The 19,494-nt window shown below is 37.2% G+C and overlaps 1 protein-coding gene across 4 annotated transcripts in view; it reads right to left on the reverse strand.

Annotated features, from left to right (window-relative positions):
- Positions 1–19,494, reverse strand: part of LOC101746917 (integrin alpha-PS2) — a 130,355-nt gene that overhangs the window by 89,124 nt on the left and 21,737 nt on the right. The window lies entirely within an intron of this gene.

The following is a 19,494-nucleotide window of genomic DNA, read 5'->3' on the forward strand; positions in this document are numbered from 1 at the left end:
AGTCACCTGGGGTTTTTCACGAATGTAGTTACCACGGGCATTCGAGGCAAAAATAATGAGTCAAGTTCATTGAACCTTGAAACTTCTAACCTATCCATTGACGGTAAAACTGTAAACAAAAGCGTATACATTTTTAATGTCGCGTCATACGATTAGTCAGAGGTATATTTGTTGGGCAAGTTACCGGGATCGAACCCCGGTCTATTTGCGTGCTGGCGCTGTGCCAACGTCGGTTGCCTGTGTGTGCATGACCTGTTTCCAACTGAGGCGACCGATGTTATTGTTTTTGTCTGAGGTCTGCTTAAAGGATAGTTGTTTAGTCAACTAACAGCAGTTAGAATGGTACCTAATACTAAAGTAATCGCGATCAGAAAATCACACCAACTATATGGATAAGTAAAACGATAAGTTGACAATTTATATTTACGTTCGGTATATTTTAACTGAAAGTAGTAATATTAAATGAGTTGTTGAAACTTTCTCCCACTGAGTTTTTCGCCGAATCTTCTCAGTGGGTCGCGTTTCCGATCCGGTGGTAGATTCTGCGAAGCACGGCTCTTGCTAGGGCCAGTGTTAGCAACATCTCCTGGTTTGAGCTCCTTGAGCTCACCTACACGTCAAGGAGAAGCTGAAATAGCAACTCAAGGCTATCAGCATAGGTAGGAAAAAAAAAGAAACTTTCTCCGGGAACGGGGCATTGAACTAATTTTTAGAGAAAACTTTGAGAAGCCTCGATAGGACATAAAAATTTGAGTCGTAAAAAATATTTTTAAGCGTTTAATGTGATGTAATGATGCCACATAAGATGGTAAATGATTATAATATGCCAGTTCTGATAGTATCATCAATTCTAACACATTCGTGACCTAAAAACGAAACGGTTCATACTAATGCAAACATTGTTCGGAGCTTCTTACTAGCGGTCTCCTTACTAGGACGTCTTGGGAGCCCGCACGAATAAATCAGATACATGTTATACATTTGTTTATTTAAAACATTTTTATTGAACATTTCACGACGTCATAGGCATAAATTCGTGTCATTTTCTTTTTTCTTTTTCTTAAATAGCTTCTATACTGATTCAAGTTCTCTTATTTTGACGTTTATCCGAGTATTAATTGCTGCTACAAATTTAGATGAAATTTTCAAAGAAATATTTTCTTAAAAATAGTCCCATGTATATCTTGTAATGCAGCAAACAAACATTACAATCAATTACGGTGGTTAAATTTAAATAATTTCAATTCTGAATAACCGATTTGATACGTCTATGACGAAAATTATTTCGTGGTACCAGAACAGTGTGTCATTTCAAAAGATTGAAACATTTCTCTGATCAAATCTATCTAACATTATAACTCATAGTTATAATATTTCGATATTCCTACGATCATTCGAGAACTCATGACCACTCTAGTTCGTGACCGATGCAAACGACAAGCGACAGTCCCATAGGATGCGCGGGATATTTCCGTATCGCCGGAAGGGGACTATTTCCAGCCCACCTTAGATCTCGCGATTTACTGGACTTTGAACTCGGTTATTTTCGTGTTAATGAAGTGTTGCCGGTTACACGCCATTGCTTCTAAATACAGCCGAGTACGGAGTTTGGTTTGGAAGTTAATAATCGTACGAAATATATTTTATATAAGGCAAACAAGGTCTTACTCTTGACCAAGTGAAACAACATTTTAATTTAACTTATTTGAATTCAACCAAATTACAATGAACCAATTCTTGTTTTTATGACGCTGAACGCTAGGATCATCCTTATAATGCAAATGGCACTTTTATAGCCTCAATTGATACCGTAACATGCGATGATCGAATCTTGTAGATATTGTAAATCTTGGTGTTTAAGTATATGGAACGTTACATACCAATTGTTCTAAGGCGGCTTTACCAATTTTCATCCATGATGTGATATGGACACCACTAAGTACTGAATCTAAATACAATTTATAATGGTTTAAGATAAATGAGATTTCAGATATTGTAAAACCGAGATTGTACCTTTAAGATAGTTTTAGAGTTCTCGCGAAAATTAAAGAAAATACTAGACTACATTCTAAACAATTAAAATTTAATTCCATTTTCATGGTTTAATAAAAATAATTAATTATCAAAGCCAGTATTTATCATAGCTTGCACTATACTTTGTACTTTCTGCTAATAAAAAAGACATAACATTATTATCATTCCTAGTTTGTGGTATTACATAAAGAGGGTTTAGGTGCAAACAGTGACAACAATATTGCTAAATCATTGTTAGACCTTCGAATTTCTTACATTATTTATGGCCAATTGAATAGTTCCAAAAACGCCTTACGTAGATTCAATTAGAACAATGATTCTGTAGGTCGTTTGGAATTGATCAAATAAGGTAAACTTATTTTAATAGGTTTTTTATTATTATAATTAGTGTTCATGAATCACTACTCCGAAACACTTCTTGATTTTTAATTACGATTAACTTTCCACGCCTAACTAAGTATCTAAGGTATTTGTATCAGCAAACTAACATTTGATAAACACATTATATTGCAACCCTCATAAAGTATGATCGGAAACCCTACATTTTAAAGGCAGAGGGGAAAATCAGAGCCCTTTTTAATTTTCCCCACAACGTATCAGCTTATACGGTGGCACGACATAATAACATTCACTAGGGGCCCCTAATCGATGATAATTCTACATATAAATACACGCAATTCTTAGAAAAAATGAAAATAAAACAAGACGCAATCGCATGTCTGTGACTGCTTCATTTTATTGCATTGTGTGTGGCGGTAGATATGGGCTGAATGGTATCTACCCGCGCGAGTCCAAAATAAGCTCTACCATCAGTAATCACGCAAATTTTATGGGATTTATTTTTATTGTTCTACGGAAGTCGTCCGTGAGCGTACATTAGTTACATGTCTACTTAGAAACAACTTGAACCCTGATATAGTCGCAACACTACAAATATACCAATGTGCTTAGTGCGAGTTTTTTAACGTTCTCGATAGCGTAAAAGTTAACTCCAATTTGTATGGAGTTCGAATATTTGCTTGCGTTTGCCGCCAGGGGCACTGCTCTAACTGCATACAAATTTGAATTAATTGAGATAACTTTTACGCTATCGAGAACATTAAAAAACTCGCACTAAGCACACTGACTTCCCGCTCACCTGCCATGGTCGCTTCAAAATTATCTTTATTGGTGAATTTTTATTATGCTTAAGTTTAAAGTTTAACAAAAAAAACAAGCTATAAACGAACCGTAATTATCAGCCTCTGTTCGCTTTCCTAGGGAAACCATTATTGAGTATCACTACATATCGGTTTTGCACATAATAAAGAGATTCTCACTAAATATGATTATTCCTTCAGCCATTACACGCAGGTGAGTGAGTCAACCTTATGTGGCGGGCTGCCAAACGGACGCGCTCTGAACGAATTAGATATTTTGTTACAATGTAAACCAATGTACACTAAAATTTTATGTTATTAATAAATATATTGTAACCAAAAAATTACTACAGGCTATTATTATCTTTTGCATTAACAGTCTTCTTAGAAAACGATTTAGACAGATAGAAAAAGCAGTGTTTCCAGAATGATGAGAATAAAAACCAAAGCCTAACCCATTAACGGCACTCGACGAGGCTTGTGGAAAGTATTAAGCGGTAGGCAGCGGCTTGGCTCTGCCCCTGGCATTGCTGAAGTCCATGGGCAACGGTAACCACTCACCATCAGGTGGGCCGTATGCTCGTCTGCCTACAAGGGCAATAAAAAATAAATAAAAAAAAACTCGAACGATTTAAGACGAATAAACGTTTTTTACTGGTGGTAGGACCTCTTGTGAGTCCACGCGCGTAGGTGCCTGCCTATTTCTGCCGTGAAGCAGTAATGCGTTTCGGTTTGAAGGGTGAGGCAGCCGTTGTAACTATACTTTACCTTAAAACTTATATCTCAAGATGGGTGGCGCATTTACGTTGTAGATATCTATGGGCTTCAGTAACCACTTAACGCCAGGTAGGCTGTGAGCTCGTCCAACCATCGAAGCAATAAAAAATAAAAATAAAAACGTACACATCCACAAAATATCATCTCAGTTATTTAATAATTTAATATTTAAAATATTATTGTTTCCAAACAGCGTGCTTCCTCGGAGCTCAGCATTCGTAAGACCGTTATTCAACACGCACTTCCTCGCCAGAGGGCGGCACCGTGTCCAATCACCCACGACTTACCCATTACAGATTAGTAACACCACTACCTATTGTATACGCTTATTATATCACATTTCATCTTAATATACCAAAGATATCAGTATTTTGTTTCTATTGTATTTAAAATAGCTTGCAGATTATACCTACTTTGATAACTCGAAAAACTGTTTGGTGTTAAATAAGGTTTTAAAATAATAAGCGGTTACGATTAGGTGATATGCTCTAGGTAAATATATTTTTTTAATTAAAATCCTGTGACGAAAACTTAGATTAGCTTGGTCGTCAAATATTTGTGTAAGTGATCAAACATTGGCGCGTTGGTCTCGACAATACATTGAACCTAATCAACCTTCTTTGTTCGTACTACACATGTGAACGTACCTACATATCGCACAGAATATTGTAGAGTCGTTTTTAAGAAGAAGAAAAAACGGATTTATTTGCAATATTTAATATTTTATGAATTAGAAAGAGTCAAAGCAGCTCACGACTCTTGTGGTATTCAATGGTTGTTATCAAACCCATTTGTATTGACCCGCTGTGAGACATTAAAAACGTAATATTGTATGACAGCTATGTGTGTACTATGAAAGAAATTTACGAAATGTTCTACCCGATCACGTGAATGGTTTTATTACGCAAACAGGACAAACTTAAGTACATACAAAATTTCATTTTTATGTTTTAGATTATTTAAGTTATCGTAGGAAATTCCTACAAATACATTCCTACATTCACAAGAGCTAGAGTATTTCCCTGGTGCTTTTAGGTACTTCAAGCACTGGTCACCGTTCTCGTCGAACCCGTCGCTTGCGACGAAGGGCTCGCCGAGTAAATTAACCCTCAGACACAGCCCACTGAGTTTCTCGCCGGATCTTCTCAGTGGGTCGCGATTCCGATCCGGTGGTAGATTCTGCGAAGCACGGCTCTTGCTAGGGTTCGTGTTAGCAACGTCGTCAGGTTTGAGCCCCGTGAGCTCACCTACTAGCTAGGTTACGCTGGAATAGCCTCTCAAAGCTACCAGCTTAGGTAGGAAAAAAAAAGAAAAAAAAGTATTTCCCTGACACCAGTAAGTAGCTAATGTTCTAAACTGTATTTTTTTCAATTACTTCCTCAACTAATCACAATTACGTATAAACACCGATGACAATTACCCGTAATGAAGTGTGAATGAACAATATCATCATGTTTTTTCCTATGAACTATGAATCAAAATCGCTTAGGATGACCGTAATACGTGACGTGTCGCGGTTGTTTAATGACGATAACAATTAGCGTTAAGAATTGGTCCGCGAACTGGTCGTATGACTGTTACAACTTGGCGGAGAGGGGGTTTATTCTAGAACTATTAATGTAATATTAGAAAATCATTATAGAGGTGGATTTATTTGTTTATTGGGTTAGATTTTTTTTATTGCTTGGTTGGGTGGACGAGCTCACAGCCCACCTGGTGTTAAGTGGTTACTAGAGCCCATAGACATCTACAACGTAAATGCGCCACCCACCTTGAGATATAAGTTCTAAGGTCTCAAGTATAGTTACAACGGCTGCCCCACCCTTCAAACCAAAACGCATTACTGCTTCACGGCAGAAATACGCAGGGTGGTGGTACCTACCCGTTTGGACTCGCAAGAGGCCCTACCACCAGTAATTACGCAAATTATAATTTTGCGGTTTTGATTTTAATTACACGATGTTATTTCTTCACCGTGGAAGTCAATCGTGAACATTTGTTGAGTACGTATTTCATTAGAAAAATGTACCCGCCTGGGATTCGAACACCGGTGCATCGCTCAACACGAATGCACCGGACCGGACGCTTTATCCTTTAGGCCACGACAACTTGAATGGAATGGATTTTTTATTTATTGGTTAGATGGGTCGACGAGCTCAGGAACCACTTGATGTTAAGTAGTTAGCAGAGCCTATAGATATTAACCACGTCAATGCCGCTGGCCGTCTTGAAACAACGGCTGCTTTACCCTTCAAACCGAAACGCAACGGCAAGAATAGGCAGAGTGGAGGTACCTACCCGTGCAGACTCATAAAACTTCCTACTATTAGTATTCTAGTACTATCAACAGTATTTCCTGAGATGTGCAAGCCACTGTCTTAATAATCGTAGATATTTTTTTTAGCCCTTGTAGGCGGACAAGCATACGATCGAAGTGATGGTGAAGGGTTACGTCGGTAAGCTGTGTTTCCTGGCAAATTCACTGTATACTCTCTGTTCAACTGCTACTAGAACCCAGAAAAATGAATGTTGCAACAAAACCTGAGACAAAGCCTACATCTCAATCTATAGCAGCATTTTCCTCCTCAAAAATGGGTAAAATGATAGTGCCTAACCATGAACCCTTATATACCAACCGAGGAAATGGTATATACAGTAAAAATAAGTCTCTAACCATGTAGATAGCTCTATATATTCGTTGGAATAGCAACGTATTTTGCATAACACACGGCAATGCAGGTGCACTCGCGACGAGATATTTGTATGTAAATAGCGCTCTACATAGCGGCATATCAGCTGGCTTTGTGATTCTTGTCGGCTGAACTTACGAAGCGAATAACATTTGGGTCGATTTAAAAAAAAGGATTTTTTTATTTATTTATTTTATTTATTTATTTATTACAAAAACATACAATTTTAATCATAATAACAAATATTGAAACGATGTTATCTGCTGTAGTCATAGACTGTGTTGCAGATAACAACGCCAACCCCTACACACAACGAACAATAACATATAAATTTAAATATTTCATAAACACATTATAATAATTAATTTTAAATACAATTATCAAATCAATACAATATTATTTCAAAATCTAGAAGTACAATTAGTGTATGTGTGTGTGTGTGTGTGTGTGTGTGTGTGTGTGTGTGTGTGTGTGTGTGTGTGTGTGTGTGTGTGTGTGTGTGCGTGCGTGTGTGTGTGTGTGTGTGCGTGTGTGTGTGTGTGTGTGTGGGTGTATGTCTGAGTGTATGTGTAGATGCGTGTTAATACCTAATATATAAATTGCTCATTACCAAAATGTGTAATCTACTCCAGTAATTCTTCCATATCTTCGTATGTAAGGGAGAAAAGCCATCTATCAATGATAATTTTAACTTCTTTAGAAATAAGTGGGTAAATATTTAGTAATTTATTTATCTTGTTGTACAGAATAGAGCTTAAATACCTATAGTGAGACCTGACTACATTATAATTTGCTACATAGATTTTGCACACTCTGCCCTGACGACGAGTTTGCGAACAGATATTAGGGTCAAAAACGAGTTCCAAATGTTTACGTAACAATGTGCTCCTAATAAAAGATTGTCTAACTCGAGGCACTTTGCAGATATCATACAATTCCTCCGTTGGAAACCTTATTGGTTTTTTAGATATTACTTTAAGCACGGCTCTCTGTGCTCTTTCCAATCTAAGTAATAATCCTTTCCTACAGCCTCCCCAAACGATTAGTCTATTACCGTAGATATTTTTATACTGTTTACGTTTTTTTTATTTTTTATTGCTTAGATGGGTGGACGAGCTCACAGCCCACCTGGTGTTAAGTGGTTACTGGAGCCCATAGACATCCACAACGTAAATGCGCCATCCACCATGAGATACAAGTTCTAAGGCCTCAAGTATAGTTACAACGGCTGCCCCACCCTTCAAACCGAAACGCATTACTGCTTCACGGCAGAAATAAGCAGGGTGGTGGTACCTACCCGCGCGGACTCACAAGAGGTCCTACCACCAGTAAAACCAGTACTACATATTTATGTTCTCAGTATTACTACAGTATGGTGCTGCCTTACAAAAATGCTTTTGTGAGGTAGCGCGGATATCTACTGCCACTCTGTCTATTTCTGACGAGAAACAACCATGGATTCTAATTTGGAAGACAAGATAAGCATTTTGTGCCGGCCTCTGGCCGTCTGGTGTAGTGGTAAGTGACATGGTCACTACACAAGGGGGTCGCGGGTTCGAATCCCGCCAAGGGAAGATATTTGTATGATAAATATAAATGTCTTTTCCAGGGTTACGGATGTATATTAAATATATGTATGTGTATAATAAAAATCTTACATTTATTTCCGTTATCTGCTACCTGTAACACAAGTTCTTTACGAACTTATCACGGGACCAGTTAACGTGGCGTGATTGTTAGTAAAATATTTATTATTATTATTATTATTATTATTTATTATGTGTTTTTCTTTGCTGTTTCTCTTTATGTTGGTACTAATTGCATGCTGCGATTAGCTTTTAATATGTTTTCAGCTATCAACAGTTCATCATGTCATGTTTGACACTATGTTTTCTCTGTAAACACGTTCAGGAATAAATTTATTTTAAATGATTCTTGAGCTACTGGTGGTCGGACCTCTTATGAATCCGCGCGGGTAGGTACCACCACTCTGCCTATTTCTGCCGTGAAGCAGTAATGCGTTTCGGTTTGAAGGGTAGCCGTTGTTAGTATACTTGAGACCTTAGAACTTATAATTCAAGGTGGGTGGCGCATTTACGGCGAAGAAATATATGGGCTCTTTAACACCAGGTGGGTTGTGAGCTCGTCCACCCATCTGGCAATAAAAAAAAACCTAAAACCTAAATAAAATCTTGCAAGATGACACTGAGCAGCTCTTAATGAACCGCGAGGGTCAATGTGAGCAATAAGACGAAACCTTTCAGAACCAAGGCTTTGACTGAAGGAACTAAAATACAAATTGAAAGTAAGGTTCCTCTAGTTCCGAAAGACCTGTTATGTTACCTCGAAAGTTCGCCTTTACTCAACCAAATTCGAGAAAATTCTTAGTTCAAAAAATTTCCTTTACTTGACATCACTCAACATTTTTCCTCAGTCGAGCATAGGAAGCGACTGTCAGTTACAAATAAGAAAAACTATTTCGAGGATTACTTTTATGTCGCATAGACTATTATAATTTAAAATCCGAGATAGATTTTACTTTAGCTCTTTTGTAAGTACAAATTTCAAATTGAACCAAGTATTATATTTTTAAGCGCGGGTTTTTTTATCCTTAACGATTGAACACTCTCAAGCTGCTCTTAATATTACGCGATTACCAGACATTACAAGGGAAACGCCAGCCATCTTGAGACATGATGATCTAAAACATGACTACTTGCAGAAGAAATAGGCAGAGCGGTGATATATTAGCCTGAATTCGATATTATCATCGAACTGATCTCACAGTGAACTTGGGTAACTTGTAACTAACACCACGTTCGCTCATCTAGCTGAGGTTAAACTCGGCTTAACTAGAATTAAATTTAAAAAAATAATTAAAATAAACTCATGATTCCATTAATAATAACTAATGACAGAACACAGCGAACTATTGTTTTGTACTGCACAAATTTCATATGACATTATCTTTTTACTTTATATATTAAATTTCTATAGTAAATTCTAATGAAACTTATTGCTTGTGTTTGTTTTAACTGTGTCAAGCCTTTTATTATTTATTTATTGTTTTCTAAGAAAAATGAACGAGCACTCGGCCCGCCTGTTGGTAAGTGGTTACCGGAGCCTATGGACATTAATAACAAATGCCGCCACCCCTCTAGAGACATAAGTTGAAGTCTCAGTTTATTAGTACAACGCCTGGTCCCAAACTTCAAACCGAAACGCATTCTGCTTCACGCTTTTTTTTTATTGCTTATGTGGGTGGACGAGCTCACAACCCACCTGGTGTTAAGTGGTTACTGCTGCCCATAGATATCTACAACGCAAATGTCGCCGCCCACCTTGAGATATAAGTTCTAAGGTCTCAGTATAGTTACAACGGGTGCCCCACTCGTCAAACCGAAACGCATCACTGCTTCACGGCGGAAATAAACAGGGTGGTGGTACCTACCCGTGCGGACTCACAAGAGGTCCTACCACTATCAATTACGCAAATTATAATTTTGCGGGTTTGATTGTTATCACACGATGCTATTCCTACACCGTGGAAGCAAATCGTGAACATTTTTGAAGTACGTATTTCATTAGAAAAATTTTTACCCGCTTACAAGATTCGAACACCGGTCCATCGCTCGATACGAATGCATCAGACGTCTCATCCTTTAGGCCACGACGACATAACGTCTGGAATTCTAACGATTGCCAAACGTTTTTATTAGTATTCAGCCAGAGATAACTAGGATCGCGTGTTGAGCCGTGTTCCCACGGGCGCGGCCGGTCGCGAATGCTCGCAATCTTCTTATTGAGACAATCAGAGTTATATGGCGAGGGTGCGGCATGCGGGCCTGTGTTCTACACTCATAGAAGGGTTACTATCGTAATGAAAAAAGACAAGTCCGTTGTAACATTACCTCTGCAACTGGAAGTTTTAATAACAACTGTTCGTTTGGTTTAATTTTGATAGACTGCGGCTTGGCTCTACGCCTGGCATTGCTGAAGGCCATGGGCGACGGTAACCACCCATCGTAAGGTCGTATGCTCGTCTACCTACAACGACATAAAAAAACCCTAAGAAAAATTCATTTCGCATCAAAGATTAGTAACCAAAGGATTTGATATGCCTGAACCAATTTCATCATTCAAAAAAGCTTTTGTTTTTAAACTTATCAACAAAAAAAAAAATCTCAACAAAGTTACGAAACACCATTTACATATTTTAGAACAAAACGAAACTGGAAACACGTAATTTTTCAAACTAAATCCGACCGGCGCGGCGTTCGTTTCTCTGACATTTATATACAAAACATATTATTGAAAATGTCACCGGAATTGTATTGCATTCTTTCTGAAAGCGTTCGAAATATATTATCACGCCTTTTAACGAACAATAAACGGATAGTACTTTGAATGCTCTCAATGTCTTTCGTAAGTTTTATATCTGAATGCAAATGAGAGGGAAAGTGGTGTAGGTCGGCGTAAGGACGCCTTCACACCGTACGTGCCGATTATGCGGGCGGTTTAATTACATTACGATCGATTTACATTTTACTGATGGTAGGACGTCTTGTGAGTCCGCACGGGTAGGTACCACCGCTCTACCTATTTCTGCCGTGAAGCAGTAATGCGTTTCGGTTTGAAGGGCGGGGCAGCCGTTGTAACTATACTTGAGACCTTAGAGCTTATATCTCAAGGTGGGTGCCGTTTACGTTGTAGATGTCTATGGGCTCCAGTGGTTAACACCAGGTGGGCTGTGAGCTCGTCCACTCAACTAAGCAATAAATAAAAGAGTTTATTTTAATACTAAAAAAATGCTGTTTTGTTAATCATCGAGAGAAATAACACTGTGCTCACTGTTCGAAGTGTGAAAATATAATATAAGATGGAAATATGATATAAAAATCAATCACGCCTAAGTAAGAAGCAGAAGTAATAATTATAGGTATGTTTTTTTTGTCTCGCTACTACTAGTGAGGATTAGACCTAATTTATGAAGTTACTAGCGACCCGCCCTCGCTTCGCTTCGGAAACATTAAAACACACATGAAACCAAAAAAATTAAAAAATAAAAATTAAAAGAAAGTAGCCTATGTTCATCAGGGACAATGTTGGCTTCTAATGGAAAAAGAATTTTTCAAATCGGTCCAGTAGTTTCGGAGCCTATTCGAAACAAACAAACAAACAAATCTTTCCTCTTTATAAAATTAAGTATAAGTATAGATAGTACTGTTAAGGGTCCTTGATGCGTGTGCAAGTTTTCAAATTCCAATTCTTGAAGTAAGTGAAAATTACGTTTAAAATTTCCTTTACAAACATACATACATACCAAGCCAATAAAAACGTTTTCATAAAAATCAACAATCTCAATGTATGACTCTAAATCGATCAATGAATAAAAAAAATCAGTAGATTGTGGCTGCTACAAAAATGAAATTAAAATTTATCAATCAGCATGTGAAATGTAAACTACAATCAATGATTTTAAAACATACATTTTCTAACTTGAAAATTGAAAAAACGCGCCAATATTTATACTAAACAAAAGGTTTTAATCTATCAACTCCGATTAATTGTTAACCCACGCGAGCTTATCGCGCAATACGTATTAACCGATTACCTAACAAATACACACAGTGGCGTACAAGAGAGCGTGGGTCGCGACAATGTTTACGCAACTCAAACTGTCGCGCGACTTAAAAACAATCGTGGGTGTGCAGGCGGCCTTAAGAAACGAAAGAGCCATTCGAGTATTTTAGTCTTAAGTTAATCGGAATTTCGAATTTAGCCCTTTTTTAATACCAAGGACGAGATAATTTATTCAGAATATAATATTTGTTTCGCTAGATGCGATTTCTTCCCGAACGCTTCCAACTTGTTTATCTGACTTTATGAAAATTATGCGTTAATTTTACCGCTGTCATTTTAGTTTATCTAAAAAAACTACCTACGTAGAAATGTGTAGACGAATAATTAATTAAATATAATAATTACAGTAAAAGCAATTCAAAGCATTGTCAATTACATGGCCGCAGTTACTTAAATGTCTGTAATCTTATGTTTATTTAAAACAACAACGTGCACACTAACAGTTCCAGTATCCTGCATGGTATGGGAACATTTAATAATACTTTGCAACTCTATAAATTTTAAATGGTTGGAAAAGGATTCTGCGAAGCACTGCTCTTGGTAGGACAGTGTTAACAACGCCTCCTGGTTTGAACCCCAAGAGCTCACCTACACGTTAGTGTTACGCTGACATAGCCTGTCATAGTTAGGTAGTAATCAGCTTAGGTAGGAAAAAAAGGATCAGATAGCAAATATGATAGAAAAATCTATAATGAATGTATCCTAATTATAGACGGTATAAGAACCGATTGACCAGTGCAAGATCTCCGTGTCCGACACCTCACAATTCAACAAGCTAAACCGAATAAAACCTTCTACACCAGCATAATATATTGCATAGGGCACTATAAACATCTTATCTAAATTAAGATCAACAAAGATTATGGGAGGAGATCTTATAAAATAATTAGTGATTTAATCCCGTGTCGTGGTCTAATTCATAAGCAAACAGCGTTTATTTTACTTTACAATATCAAGATAAAATTGAGCAGTATAATTACCAACTTAATCACTGCCGCGGCATAATGTAGGAAAAGCAAGCCTGGCGCTTGAGACGAAATGCGGCATTCAATTAAGAATATGAACACTAACAACTACTTATCTACTATAAATTTATTTGTCAATCTAAATATATAGATACTTTCAGAGTACACGCATACATCTTACATACGTATAAAACACATGAATAGCAGTTTAAACATTTTTTCCCCTACATCTATTTATCTAGGAAAATTCATCCCATAAAACACCAATAAAGCCAAATTTCCAACGTTAAGTTCGGTAAGTAAGTATTTAACGATATCTTTTCCATAGCCGTCAGTTCGTAACATGGACTACAACAATAATTCTATTACAAACAGATACGTGGTAAAGCATGTAAATTTATGGCGTGTACCGACACGCGATGCCGCGACGACCATTGTGCGAGTATAGCGTGGAGACCACCCGTGTGCACCGCCTTTATTACCCGATCTATGACTGATTAGGTTATTGGCTTCAGTTTCCGTCCACTATCTACTACAGGTAACTATCAGAGACCTTACAACTCATATCTCGAGGTGGGTGGCGGCACTTACGTTGTAACCACTTAACACCAGATGGACTCTGAACTCGTCCACACATCTAAGCAATAAAAAAATAAAAAAGTTGGATGTAGTATTGGGAGAACGTCCTCACTATAATCTCGGTTAATTTTTAATAGATAAGCCCGCGTTCATTGTTACTGACTTAAGATTAAATGTTTCCTGTTTATAGTATCTCAAGCGGAGCGTGATTAGCTCACAGCACACGCAGTGCTTTGGTGTGAACGCTATTAAGGTCGCATTTATTCGTACGCCAAACAAAGATACCCTTCAAAACAAAACACATAGTTGTTTCAGAATGAAAATCTATAGTCAATCGGGCAATAGGCAAGTATGAATATGCACTGCTTATGAATAGGGAATTTTATTTTCTAATAAAAAGTTGCAATAAATTATCTTTGGTTGTACTGTCGTCTCTGACTGATTTGGATACTCTATAATAGATGACATTTTAAAAATAGAATATAAAAAGTAAAAAATCCTCCTGTAACTGGATATAATGAAGAAGTTCGATTACATATACATATTATGTATGTATGTATGTATGACATATCTACTGGATGTCGGGCGTACCGTAAGCCCTTTTGCCTGTGTTTGCCATTCCGGTGTCAGGAATGAGACAGTTGACCTCACGCCACAGAGTAGGAAAGGTATTCTCGTTGTGACTGACATCCATGAGCTCGGACAAATACCAAATTAACACCAGATGGGCCACGATATCATTAACTCTACAACGCAAATAATTTATAATATAATGACATTGCAATTAATCACAAAAAAATAAATGATAAGTTTAATTGTGTCCAAAATCAAATTTGTAATGCAAAAGGAATCTCTATACGTTCTTAGAAACAATTAACTTGATTACGAATTCAATTTGTCGTCCTCTTATTGTTTATATTCAGCTTAAAATCGCTGCTGGCAGGATCGGTACGTTGAAGATTCTTAAAACCGACATAATCACGAATTCGTTATTTCGGGTCAAAGACACTCAAATTTAAATAAAACAGGAAAGGCACGTTTAATTACGTGAGGTTGCGGGGAACGGGCGCTTTGTGTTTCTGTCAGCGCTTTAATTAAGTCAGCGGACACCTGTCCTACTGGCCCGTGTCTCCTCAGACGAGTACGTAAAGGAAGCTAGCACGTGCTCGCGCGCCGCCCCATTGTGAATGAGATCGTGATCAAAGATTACGCGCTGAGCCGAATATAGAAAAAAAAAAAGTTTAACGACCTTTAATATTTCCCGTTACGCTTATTATTGGATGTAATCGTTTTTGGTACGATCGGTTAAGTGTGACTTTGTAATATAAATATACGAATTCAAATATATGTAGATGCCGGGAAAAGATTGGCAAATTGGATCTCTAACAAGAGATCATATATCTTGTGATTAAATACGAGTATTTTATTTTGTTTTCGCGACGCGTAGATATAATTAAAACTACTAACGACTTAATAAACAAAAATGTAGAATCTAATATTTACGGATGTTACAAAAATACTTCTTCCTCTTTTTCTCCACCTTATCCCACTAGGTGGGGTCGGCACAGCGTATTTTTCTACTCCATTCTCTTCTATCAGCCGTCATCTCAACACTCACTCCTCTCTCTCTCATATCGCCCATTCACACACTCCCTCCATGTTTTCTTCGATCGACAAAAATACTATTATCTATAATACAGAGTAGTATACCATTATGGATGATTATCATCTGAACAGATTCATTAGGAAAATGAAAACAATAACAAACATTGAAAACAAAGACAGCTATCAGGAATAAAACTGACAGACGTCCACAACGCCATTAGTAGACACGTGTATTTTGTAATAATTGTCGGAACTGTCGACTCGGGAAGGAAGTCGGGAGGTCTATAAAAGCACATAAAGTCGTTAAACGCGGTATAGGTGTGAAAGTTTATGAAATACGCCAGCTGTACCGACATCTGGCCACTGTAATACCGAAAATAACGTTTATTTATAATCTCATACGCGTACTTGCGCGGAATGCTGTTTTTTAAGGTAGATTTCAATGGTTAGCTTTTACTAAATGCGCTACCAGTGTACATAGAATATGATACATTTGCTTTAGAAAATATATATAGAGAGAGAGAGAGAGAGAGTATTCTGCATTGTACACCAACAACAGAAAAAATGTGAAACATTAATAATTTTTTTTATTGCCCTTGTAGGCAGACCAACATACGGCCCACCTGATGGTGAGTGGTTACCGTCGCCCATGGACTTCAGCAATGCCAGAGGCAGAGCCAAGCCGCTGCCTATTATATATACTACTATATAAATACTACTACTATATAAATACAAAAAAAAGTACAATTGGCGGTATTATCGCTAAGAGCGATCTCTTCCAGACAGCTATCAGGTAGAAAAGAATCATTTGGAAACTAATTACACGTGGTGTCCCAATCAATCAACAAATTCCTTACATATATACATTTATAAATATGATAATTTAATTTAATAACTACGTAGAATAAACGTAAATATAATTACAAAAGAACCGTACTATGTATGCTGTAATTATCATACAATTAAAAACATATGACAAAAGCCGAAGCATATCGACCACATTTTAAAGATAACCTTGCAATATAGAAGTGTCAAGCGAAATTCGATCTTTTTTTTTTCTTTCTTGGATGGGTGGACGAGCTCACAGCCCACCTGGTGGTAAGTGGTTACTGGAGCCCATAGACATCCACAACGTAAATGCGCTACCCACCTTGAGATACAAGTTCTAAGGTCTCAAGTATAGTTACTACGAAGTATAGTTGGTAGGCAGCGGCTTGGCTCTGCCCCTGGCATTGCTGACGTCCATGAGCGACGGTGACCACTTACCATCAGGTGGGCCGTATGCTCGTCTGCCTACAAAGGCAATAAAAAAAAAAAAAGATCTACCGGACTTTGATCCTCTCGATGGAAGATCTTCTCTTTATCATTCACATCAAACGTGTAATCGTCTCATAGCGCAAAGATATTCTATCATGCGTTCGTTTTTCCATAAACCGTAACAATAAGTATTATACGATTTGATTTGTTCCATATGAAAACATTAGATCAAACATTGGATTTACGGCCTGACCTCTAGTATGTAGAACGACTCACTCATTCTCTCACTCCAAAGGTACATAATTTTTTTTTTTTTAAATAATTTGGCTCTAACGCCTTTGGCATTGATTTTGCCAATGTCAAATTATACAGAAAAATGACAGGTGTTTAGAAAGATTTTTTTTTACTAAATACAAATAAAATTGGTCAGTTTTTCCATATGCCAATCTGTGATTTTAAGAGCAGCACAAACAAATATATTATGTTAGATTAAATACTTTATAGATAAATATTATTTATAATTATAATTAGCAGATAAAAATTTACACAGAATATTTACATGTTTAGAATAGACTAAAGTTAATAAAGAATTAATATTAATAGGCCGGGGGAGGGTACATAAATAATGCACACCAACAAAATACACATAAGCCAATCACCATCGTCTATGTTATTAAATAACGAGGCATTAAATAATATAAGACATGTCTTTTATACATATACTTTCGCGTACGTTTTGAACAATCACAATCGTGGTAGTCCTAACCCTGAAGTAAATCGGTTCACCTCGGCACAGATCTGCAGTTTATTTTAGTACATTACGTGATGTTACATTGCTCACTCGTGTATGAATGTACGTCGGGTTGTGGGCGAAAACTGACACTTGACCGTGCGTGTTATCGAAAAATTCACAGTTTTGCTGCTGCAAACAGATAAGAAACTACTGCAAACTCAAATAGATTACAATTCTCAAAACAACTTTACTTTTTCTATTAAGATTCAAAAAATGATTTTCGCTTCCCACTTTTAGGCTAACTGCTTTACGACGTAAAAAGAGTAAGTTCCCAAGTTCCCCAAAATAGTTATAAATTGCTCTAAACGTATGCCGTATGCAATATTGTCAACGTCGCCCTAAGCACGTCATTGCGGATCCTCCTGATCCGTTAACGGTGCTTTTAGGTACCACAAGCACCGGTCACCGTCCTGGTCGAACCCGTCGTTTACGACGAAGGACTCCACGAGTGAATTAACCCATAGACACAGCCCATTGAGTTTCTCGCCGGCTTTTCTCAGTGGGTCGCGTTTCCGATCCGGTGGTAAATTCTGCGAAGCCCTGCTCTTGCTAGGACCAGTGTTAGCAACACTTCCGGTTTGAGCCCCGTGAGCTCACCTACATGTTAGGGTGAAGCTGAAATAGCCTCTCAAGGCTATCAGCATAGGTAGGGGGAAAAAATGCAATATTATCATCAATTTTGAAGTTCACAATCAACAAAATCAAAACTGCTAAATATGTTTAGCTTTTTTGATGTTTTTAGTGGCACCACTTGCCGCCAACAACTGGAGCGGCTATAACGGCCGGTGTTAGCGCCTTTCACTAACACTTAGTATCGCTCAGCAAACACTTAGTACACGAGGAAGCCTTTGTCTTATAGAGTATCTGCATATCTGCATGCCGATTTTCATTCAAACTTTCTACTTACCATTGCTTTAGAAGCATTCTAATCTTAAAATCTGTAGTGTAACATAATAAAATCTATACTAACATTATAAAGCTGAAGAGTTTGATTGTTTGTTTGAACGCGCTAATCTCAGGAACTACTGGACCGATTTGAAAAATTCTTTCAGTTTTAGATATCTCATTTATTGCAGAAGGCTATAGGCTATAACTATAACATCACGGTCAGACCAATACAAGTTGAGCATCAATAAAGAATGTTTCAAAATAGGGATCTAAATAGCTCCCTAACATTTTATAATTCAAAAATATCTTTACTTTCTACGTAAATGAAGTGGGGGGTAAAATTTAGCAATATGCCAAAGTAACTATTCCACGCGGATGGAGTCGCAGGCAAAAGCTAGTTTTAAATAAGATTGTTTTGGTTCTAAAACTAAATGCAGTTTCGGTATGTTAGTAGTTAGTACATTAATTCATAGTATCCTGAAGATTAATATAAAATAATATACTCATCATTTTAATAGAACTGCTTTTAATATTTTCTTCGTTTTTTTTAATCGATTATACAAATAATCCAACAATAACATAAATAATAATCGGAAATTTAGTTTTTTTTTTTTTTTATTGCTAGATGACAGTATATGTCCCCGTAAGCCCAAGAAAAGCTGGTTGAATGTGGCAAAGGTGGATATGGGAGAATAAACTCACCCAAAAGAATGCCGAAGACTGGGCAAAGTGGAGGAGTTTAAGTTGGAAAGCGGATCCTGGCATTGGACCAGGAAAACGGTAGGAAGAAAAAGAAGAAGATATGTCTCCATTATTTCTATTAATTCATAAAAGCGACTTGCACAAAAATACCTTCAATGAAAATAAATTCGTAAAGCGTATTAAAGTCTACATTTAAATAGAGTTCTGCCTGGCTAAGGATAATTTAATTATTTAGCCAATACGATTAAGACACTCTACCTTATGTCTTAAGGTAGACAATAGAATTCACTTTCTGATGTCACGGGTACGTAGCTGCTTGAAGATATTCGGAACGAGAGATCTCCTCTAACCATATGTCTAAAAAAAGAGATTTGGGTGACTTGTTCTACTAGTCTAGGCAAAACAATTTCAGCCGCCCATGC

The sequence above is a fragment of the Bombyx mori genome, chromosome 10 (genome assembly GCF_030269925.1).
Source record: "Bombyx mori chromosome 10, ASM3026992v2".
Classification (NCBI taxonomy): Eukaryota; Metazoa; Arthropoda; class Insecta; order Lepidoptera; family Bombycidae; genus Bombyx; species Bombyx mori.